Below are 9,210 nucleotides of genomic sequence, written 5' to 3'. Positions count from 1 at the left end.
ATAATGCACCCGCTAGACTTTCTCTGAGCCCTTTCACATATGGTCCCTCCCATGAGGTTAGATACCATTGAGATGGCAACAAACATACCCCTGTAACAAAGGAAACAGCCACATCCGGCTTTTGAACCATATTGTTGAGTCATTTCGCCTCTGTGGCAGCCCTTCTAATACTCGGTTCCATCTCTAGGGAGCAGGTGCAGGGCTGGTGGAAGTTTTCTCCTGCAAAAAGGCTCTTGCTACATGCACCTGCTGAGAGCTGAATTGATGTTCTCAGCCAGTGACCATTCTGCCACTTTTACCCTAATTTACCAAGATACACTTTATTTGAAGATCCAGACTGTGAGCCCCCGGTGACCCAACAACCAGAAAAAAATACCATGCAATTTGTACAGGTTAGAGACCCTTGGTGTTGTAGCAGTCAAGGTTCTTCCCTTTGAGTAGGTCTAACAAAGAACAAGAGAGATTGTTTGTACCTAAAATTACCTGCTGAAAAAGATAAAATATCAAGGTACTTAGGTCTTCACAAATGTAATGTCATTAAGTATCACATTTCAGTGAGTCAGAGTCACAAACAAAAGACTAAACTGGTTGAACATAAAAAAGGGTTTTCAGAGTCATGGTCTATTCATTTTTTATGTCACTGAAAGTTATCATTTTTTCTCAAGTCTCCCCATGAAAACACTTGAAATCCTGGCAAGGAGGAATTTCATGAGTCCCTGAGTTAACTTGATAAATATTTTGAAACAGAAAAGACAATTGTACTTTAGATGATGGTTCTGATCCTCTTAATGTGGCACTTGAGACTCAATTTTACTGCAAAATATATCAATACAGCAGAACAAGTTAACATGATGGTTTCTCTCCAATAAGAGCTTCTCCCTTGGAAAGTACATTCCCAACCTAGTCCAAAATTTAGCAGGTCTTAATAAAGAGGATTCTCAGACTTTAGAATGAGTCTATCAGATAAATATCAGTGACTGAACTTGTTTTTTCTTACACAAGTCAGTCAGTCATATAAATGGGGTTACTGGGTGTTGCCCTGTGTCTCCACCCGTATTTTTGCATCAGATTCAGCAAAATAAAGTTTTTTGTTTGCAGATACCAAGTGAAAAGCTACTACTGACCCAGATGGGTAGCCTTCTGGTTCATTTGACTGTATGGGACTCAATAACATCATGCAACTCAAAACTATACTTGTACATTTTCAGCGTGTTGGTTCTGAGAAAGCAACATATTTATTCTCCAAAGAAGAGGGTTTCCCTTGTCGGTTTTTAAGACACGTCTGTTTCATCTGACAATACCTGGAATGTCACATGCTTTATTCTGATGGCATACCATCTTAGCCAGCTAGCCTTCCCTTCCTGAGAATGTTTAATTTTCATCTTATTCTTAGAGCAAGTGCTTATCAAAAAGGAGGCCTAAGCATTTCTTACTTGTCAGGAGGCATTATTCTGTGGTAAAGTGCTGTAAAGGAAATTGTGTGGCAGAATGAGAAGTATGCTTATTTTATGAAGTGATGTACAACACAGTGAGATCTGTTTTACAGCTAATGTGCTGCATTTAATTATCTTCCATCTTTACTTCAGATACTCTGATAGAGAATTTACTTCCATTGGCTTTTAAGGGAGGTCAATAATTTTCATCCTTTGAAGGTTAGCCAAATTTCCTTTGTGCGAAGCAGATTGAAGCGAGTGATAGGTTTTAAAAATCTGCCCAAATCAAGACCACTATGCAGAATAGAGTTAATATTTCAGAGACTCATCACGAAGACAGAGATGTTAGCTGTACATCAAAATTAGTGATGCTGAAAGTGTAAAATGGGTATCATGCTCACCATTAAGCGATTATTGGAGAAAGTCATCGGGCATGTGTGTGATTCGTTGCCAAATCATTGGGAAAACAGCGCTTTGAGTTCTGGGGAGGGAAAGACCTGGGATGGCTCCATGGAAGCCAAATGGGGCCTCAAGGGACTGGTAAGATTTTTTTTTTTTAGGGGGAGGGACATACTCAAGGAGGAAGATTTTGAGCAAATAAAAGGATCCACTATATCCTAGCAGAGTTTCTACTCAAAATGGATCAGAAAAGGGATTGATGTAGAAAATGCTCAGTTCCAGGGACTTTTCTGGCAGGCCAGTGGTTAAAAACGGCACTTTCAATGCAAGGGGTGAGGGTTCAATTCTTGATCAAGAAACTAAGATCCCACATGCTGTGCGGCACAGTCAAAAATATACATATTTTTAAAAATTAAAAAATGTTGAGTTCCAGGCCCGAAAGGATTGGGTCCAAGCCTGGGAAGTCTTCCCCTGTGGACTAAGAAAAGACTCTGGAATCTGAGAGTGCTGAACAGGTGGTTCCCAGGCTTAGGAATCTGTGTATAATAAGCCACCCTCTTGTGCAAATTCCTGCCAGTCGGCCTGTGCTGTAACCTGGAGGCAGACAGACTACCGGGTGTCAAGGAAAGTCACTCGTGATGAAAGCAGTGAGAGGGGCTGCGTTTCTCCTGAAACAGCACCATGTGAGACAAGTCCACGTCCTGGCACCTGGACGGAACACTCACGGGCAGCTGTCCCACCAGCAGCACCGGAGTTTCCTCTAGCCCCCTTTTCAGCTCATTTTCCCAGGTCTTAGTTGCAACTTCTGATTGAGCAGCCCAGGGTTAAAGAAGAAAGCGCCTCAGAAAACAGGAAGGAAAGTCTAAATATCAGCAGAATCTAAGCTGAGTACAAAAACCAACTAAATGGAGAAGAGGCAAACAGCCCCTGCCTGAGGTGCTCTCCAGCTCCTTCAAGCCCAGGCTCACAGAACTGAGGCCCAGAGAGACCAAAGGCCAGGCTTGCAGACTCTGGTTTCCTGCCTCAGGACCTGCATCTTCCCAGGGATGACCTGCGAGCCGTGCACCCCTCAGCAAAGTCCAGATTCTCTCCTAGCATGAGCCCTTACCCAGGAGATACATCAGGAAAAGGGTCATCTCAGCACAGCAGGAAGTCCCCGACATTTACACCACAAATATCCACAGTGAGAAGTGGAAAGATCCTTTCATTACATTTGGGTCTTAAACAAAGAGACCCTTGAGGTACTGCTTCCATGGAAAATTCCATCTTTAATAGGAGTCACAAGAAGTATGTATTAAAATCCCCAAAGGATGTTGTCCCCATATCCATGAGCAGTCTTATTTGTAAGTGAAATTTGCAGAACTTGAGGGACCCTATAAAGACAAAACTGCTCAAAAATTTTCTCCTCTGAGTAACTGCCCTAGGGCCAGAAAATCTACCATTGGAGATTGCTTCCTTTAGATAAGGTGTTATGCCAAGCATGGAGTCTCCTTAAAACACTCCCAGGAATATAGGCATCTTAAAGCCACCAACAAGAGAAGGTAACGGCACCCCACCCCAGTACTCTTGCCTGGAAAACCCCAGGGACGGAGGAGCCTGGTAGGCTGCAGTCCATGGGGTCGCTACGAGTTGGACACGACTGAGCAACTTCACTTTCACTTTTCACTTTCATGCATTGGAGAAGGAAATGGCAACCCACTCCAGTGTTCTTGCCTGGAGAATCCCAGGGACGGGGGAGCCTGGTGGGCTGCCGTCTCTGGGGTCGCACAGAATCGGACATCACTAAAGTGACTTAGCAGCAGCAGCAGCAGCAGCAAAGCCACCAACAGCAGGATGTGAACTCACTAATCAGGTGTCTATTCTAGGGGTATAAGCCTCTAGCAACTGGACTGGGTCAAGGGAAACACAGAGAATAAGTAAGAACAGGAAGAACATGAAGAGTGAGTTCATGTAATGCAATATTTTGCCTGGCACCCCAAAAAAGAGGGAGTGGGAGACAGTCTTTTCCGAAAGATTTACCCATTACCAATGGGGCTAACTTCACCAGAAGAGATAATAAAGGTTATAGTTGACTCATGTCCCTGGTGTCAGAGGAATAGATGCAAACAATGCAATTAAATCTAATACTGAATTGATGTGGCGAAGGAGATGGCACTCCACTCCAGTACTCTTGCTTGGAAAATCCCATGGACGGAGGAGCCTGGTGGGCTGCAATCCATGGGGTCACAAAGAGTCGGACACGACTGAGCGTCTTCATTTCACTCACTTCACTGGCTTCATACTTTATCACTGGAGAAGGAAATGGAAACTCCAATATTCTTGCCTGGAGAATCCCATGGACGAAGGAACCTGGTGGGCCATTGTCCATGGGGTTGCAGAGAGTCAGACACAACTGAAGTGACTAAGCACGCATGTACGCACTAAACTGATGCAAATTAGATAGTACAAGAGAACATTAATATAAAGCTCCCAGTGATTAACATGGTTCCATTCACCCTACAGATCACCAGGTATAAAGGGATTAATGCCTTGACATCAAATGTTGATATTTATTTCTAAGTCACTGTCTAACCTTCCTTCTGCTTATTCCACCCCATCCCTTAACAACGGCATTTTAGTGAAGTGGTTTGTTTCCTAGAGGGGATTATGCTTTTATCCTAAAGTCTCCTTCATAATAGTTTTTCTGCATTTTAAGGTAAACCATTAGTAATGCCCCAGAAACACACAAAACTTAGAAAAGCCTAAAACAACATTCAAGCTACATACTGAATTTTTCAGAGTAAGTGGTAACATACAGCACAGTAAGTAGAGATGTTAAATGTGGGAGAAGGACATTGCTAATTATCTTCCAACCCTTCCTCTCATTGCAAGAAAATGAAATTGGGATGGGACTAGAAATGAGAAGCAAAACATTTACGGTGCTCTGGCTTCAGATTTTTCACCATAAATGGCAAGAAAGAAGAGCAGACAAATATAATTTTAGATGTTAGATTAGCATCCAATAAAGTTCTCCCATCCTCATAGTGGATCATGGATCCTGTGACCAAATAAAGCACTGTTTGTGAAGATTCATTCTGCAGTAACCCTCTTTGTTAAAACAACAAAAAAAAGAGGTGCTTTCACCATTGATTAAAATTGCTAATTTTCAACACAGTTGCCTCTTTGGACTTCATATGACCCCAGAGACTATACATACAGTCCATGGAATTCTCCAGGCCAGGATACTAGAGTGGGTAGCCTTTCCCTTCTCCAGGGTATCTTCCCAACCCAGGGATTGAACCTAGGTCTCCTTTGCAGGCAAATTCTTTACCAGCTGAGCCACAAGGGAAGCCCAAGAATACTGGAGTCGGTAGCCTATCCCTTCTCCAGAGGATCTTCCTGACCCAGGAATTGAACCAGGGTCTCCTGCATTGCAGGCAGATATTTTACCAACTGAGCTATCAGGGAAGCCCTTGGACTTCATAAGTGAATTGAAAATTGATCAGGTGCTTTAAGTAATCCAGAAAGGGGAAAAAAAGCATCATGACACAGAACACAGATTAGGGACAGACTCTGTTATGTAAGAGGGGGAAAGCAGAGCCTTACTGCCCGAGACTCAGCCTGGAGATTGCTCTAAGTAGAAGTAAAATTACTGCAAGTGAAATGGCTTATAGGAGTGATATACCCACCCCTCTAATCAGCCGTGAAATAGGAATCCATGGAAGATGCTCTCCTTTCTTCTCATCCTTGATCATCCAAGCATTCCCCCTCCAGAGACTTCTCCAGAGACTTTCCCTCTCCAGAGACTTCTCAGCTTTCCAGCCTCCAGACCACCCTTCAGGTCTTAGGAGTAGACCACAGCGAAGCACAGGGCCAGCTGTCCTTTGGATGGACAAACCTGTCCAGCAGGATGGTTTGGAGGGGTGTGATCCTGCCTGCACATACCCAAGAAAGACATCTTTAAGTCTTTCATAGGTTGACTGCATTACTAAAACACTAAACGATAGTGCGTGTGTGTGTTCAGTCGTGTCCAACTCTGCAACCCCATGGACTGTAGCCCACCAGGCTCCTCCAGTCCATGAAAGTTTCCTGGCAAGAATACTGGAGTGGGTTGCCATTTCCTCCTCCTCCAGGGGGTCTTCCCAACCCAGGGATTGAACCCACTTCTCCTGCATTGGAAGGAGGATTCTTTACCTCTGCACCACCAGGAAAACCCCCAAATAATAGTATGTGAATTATATACCTATAGTACACCGAATAAAGGCCCCCACCAAAAGTAGCAGGTCCAAGTCCCTGGAACCTGAAAATGTAACATTTGGAATACAGATCTTTACAGATATGGGTAAGTTAAGGATCTTGAGATAGGTTGTTTTCTTGGTTTATTCAGGGGGTCCCTAAATGCAATCTCAATTGTCCTCATGAGAGAGTAGTAAAGGAAAATTTGATACACAGAAGAGGAGGAAAGAAAGTGAGCACTGCAGGGGCAGAGACTGGTATGATGTGGCCTCAATTCAAGGAATGCTATTAAGCACCAAAAACTGGAAGAGACAAGGAACAGAGTCCCCCTTTGAACTTCCACAGGGAGTGAGGCCCCGCTGACAGCTTGATTTCGACTCAGTGATACTGATTTTGGACTTCTGACCTCTTGATCTGTTAGAGAATAAACTAGTGTTGGTTTAAGCCACCAAGTTTGTAGTAATTTGTTAAAGCAGTCCTAGGAAACTAATGCAATACCCAAGCACTGGAGAAAATGCAGAAAAATAGAATGTGTTAAAGAGAGAATGTTATGAACTGGATTGTGTTCCCCCAAGGTTTACATACCTTTACTTGGTGGCTCAGAAGATAAAGCATCTGCCTGCATTGTGGGAGACCTAGGGTCAACCCCTGGGTGGGGAAGATCCCCTGGAGAAGGGAATGACAACCCACTCCAGTATTCTTGCCTGGAGAATTCCACGGACAGAGGAGCCTGGCTGGCTACAGCCCATGGGATCGTAGAGTTGAATATGACTGAGCAACTAACTTTTACTTTTTTCAAGATCTATATGCAGAAGTTCTAACCCCTGATGTAACTGTAGTTAGAGATGACACCTTTAAAGAGGTAATTAAGGTTAAGTGAGGCGGTAAAGTAGACCCTAACCCAACAGGATTTGCAGACTTAAGAGAAAGGAAACTCTCTCCCTCTCTCTTCCTCCTCCTCCCTCTCTCACTCTTCCTGTCTCTCCCTCCCCAACCCCAGAAAATGCTCTGTGAAGACACAGCAAGAAGGTGGCATCTGATAGCCAAAGAGAGAGCCCACAGAAGAAGCCAGTATCATTGGCACCCTTGGAACTCTGAGAAAATAGATGTCTGTGGTTTAAGCCATCCACTGTGTGGTATTTTGTTCTGGCAGCCCAAGTAGTTGACAAAGAAGACAGCCTTTTAAGTTAGGCTCTTCAAGGAAATAAAGCCCAGATGACCCCACCTCCCTGGTTGTCAGTCTCCCCTGTAAGACAAGATTTACACTGAGTCAGTGGTAAAGAGGGAGCGGAAAATACTCCAGGCAGGAGATCAGCAGGAGCAAAGTCTAGCCCTGCAATAACAGTTCCAGGAAGTGTACCTATAAGAGCACAGGAGAAAGCTGCTTTCATGCACCATGTGCTTCCACGGGGTAGCACAGTCTAATCAGACACTAGTGTGATGCCTTGGCCCGTAGAGGAGTCAACTACCTTCAGGAAGGTCACTGTCACTCACAGTTGATTGCTGTTGATTGTTGATCCTTGAACTGGTGTACAGGTCAAGGTTGTGTATGGTGGGCACACTTGGGAAAGATGGAGAGAAAGAAGATGGAGAGAAAACACACTTTAAATCAAGTGTGTTTTGAGGCTTGTTCCCAGCCCCAGACAGCATTTGATGTGGGCAGGGGCCAGACTGTCCCTGTCTCCAGAGAACAAGGAAAGGGAAGTAGAGAAGACAGCAGAGGGACTCTGAGTTATCACTAGGATGAAAGGGTATCTTCCAAGGGTGGGTGGGAGTGGGGGGAGCCCTGCAGGGCAGAGCTTCCCACATCATAACTCACAAAGGAAACAGAGACGTTTAAAGGTAAAGCATCTGCCTGCAATGCAGGAGACCCAGGTTTGATCCCTGGGTTGGGAAGATCCCCTGGAGAAAGGAATGGCTACACGTTCCAGTATTCTTGCTTGGAGAATTCCATGGATGGAGGAGTCTGGCGTCCTACAGTCCATGGGGTCTCAAGGAGTTGGACACAACTCAGCAACTAACACTCTCACTTTCTTTCAAAGGACACCCTGGGGGAATGAGAGGGCTGCTAGACTGAGGCAGCCTTGCCCCTGCCTACCCCAGCTGCTATAGGGTCAACACCTCAGCACCTTTGAAATGCATTCAAAACCCAAAAGTTGGGGTGTGGAAAATCCTGTTCCAGGGTACCTATCATCATACTGGCCACCTGGCTACTTATAGGACCATGCCAGGCTCTTCCTGGGACTTGGAGTCCTGAGACCCATGTGGGTACAAGTGGTGAGGAGCAAGTATGGGTCTAGAGGGGACACAGAATAAGGCATAGGTGAGGCCTGACTGCCAGGTGACAGTGGAGGCGGTGATGGGGAGGCGGGCAGCAGGGGCCCGGCGAGCTCCTTGCCTGTGACAGTGGACAGGAAGCACACCCAGGACAGGGAGCCTGGGAAGCTGGGGAGACATCTGGTGAGTTGGGAAAGTAAATAGCAAAGTCTTCCACCCAATAGGAGAAGCCCAACTGAGACGGCTTCTAACCATCAGTGGCCAAAACAGTCCTTTCAGTGTCACGGACTCCTGGAGAACATGGGGCGGAGAATCTATTCAAGTCTCTCCCACTGGAAACCAAAAAGCCAGCTGTGACCTATTCGTGACCTTCAAAGGATAGCTGACACCTATGTCCCCAGCTTGTGACCTCGCTGAGCCCCTGGTTTCTACCCCTACCACCACGCCACCAAAGCTGCATTCAACAACGACACCAATAGATTCTGTTCCTAAAGTCACAGACGTCTCCTGTCCCACCTTCCTTCCTTCTCTGCAGGCTTTGACTCCACTGGGCACTGCTTGGCCTCTCACACCCTCCTCTCCCTCTGACCACCCCACTATGGGTTCTTCCTGGTTCCTCTTCCTCTGTGTGCCTTGTCCCTACAGCACACCTGGGGGGTCATCCTTGTCCTTCCCTTGGTCCTCAGTTTGGTTGCAGAGCTTTAACTACCAGCTACTTATGACTCCAAATCTGTGTTTCCTGCCCAAACTCAACTCCTAGGCTTCTTACTTGAATGTGCAACCAAGGACTGATCCTCTCCACTTGTTGGTCCTCCAGGAACCCCCAACTCACTTTACTCCAAATGGAGTTCACCATCACCAATAATATGCTTTCATTCTCCTCTTC

Source organism: Bos indicus x Bos taurus, chromosome 11 (assembly GCF_003369695.1).
Source record: "Bos indicus x Bos taurus breed Angus x Brahman F1 hybrid chromosome 11, Bos_hybrid_MaternalHap_v2.0, whole genome shotgun sequence".
Classification (NCBI taxonomy): domain Eukaryota; kingdom Metazoa; phylum Chordata; class Mammalia; order Artiodactyla; family Bovidae; genus Bos; species Bos indicus x Bos taurus.
This window is presented reverse-complemented; position numbering follows the sequence as displayed.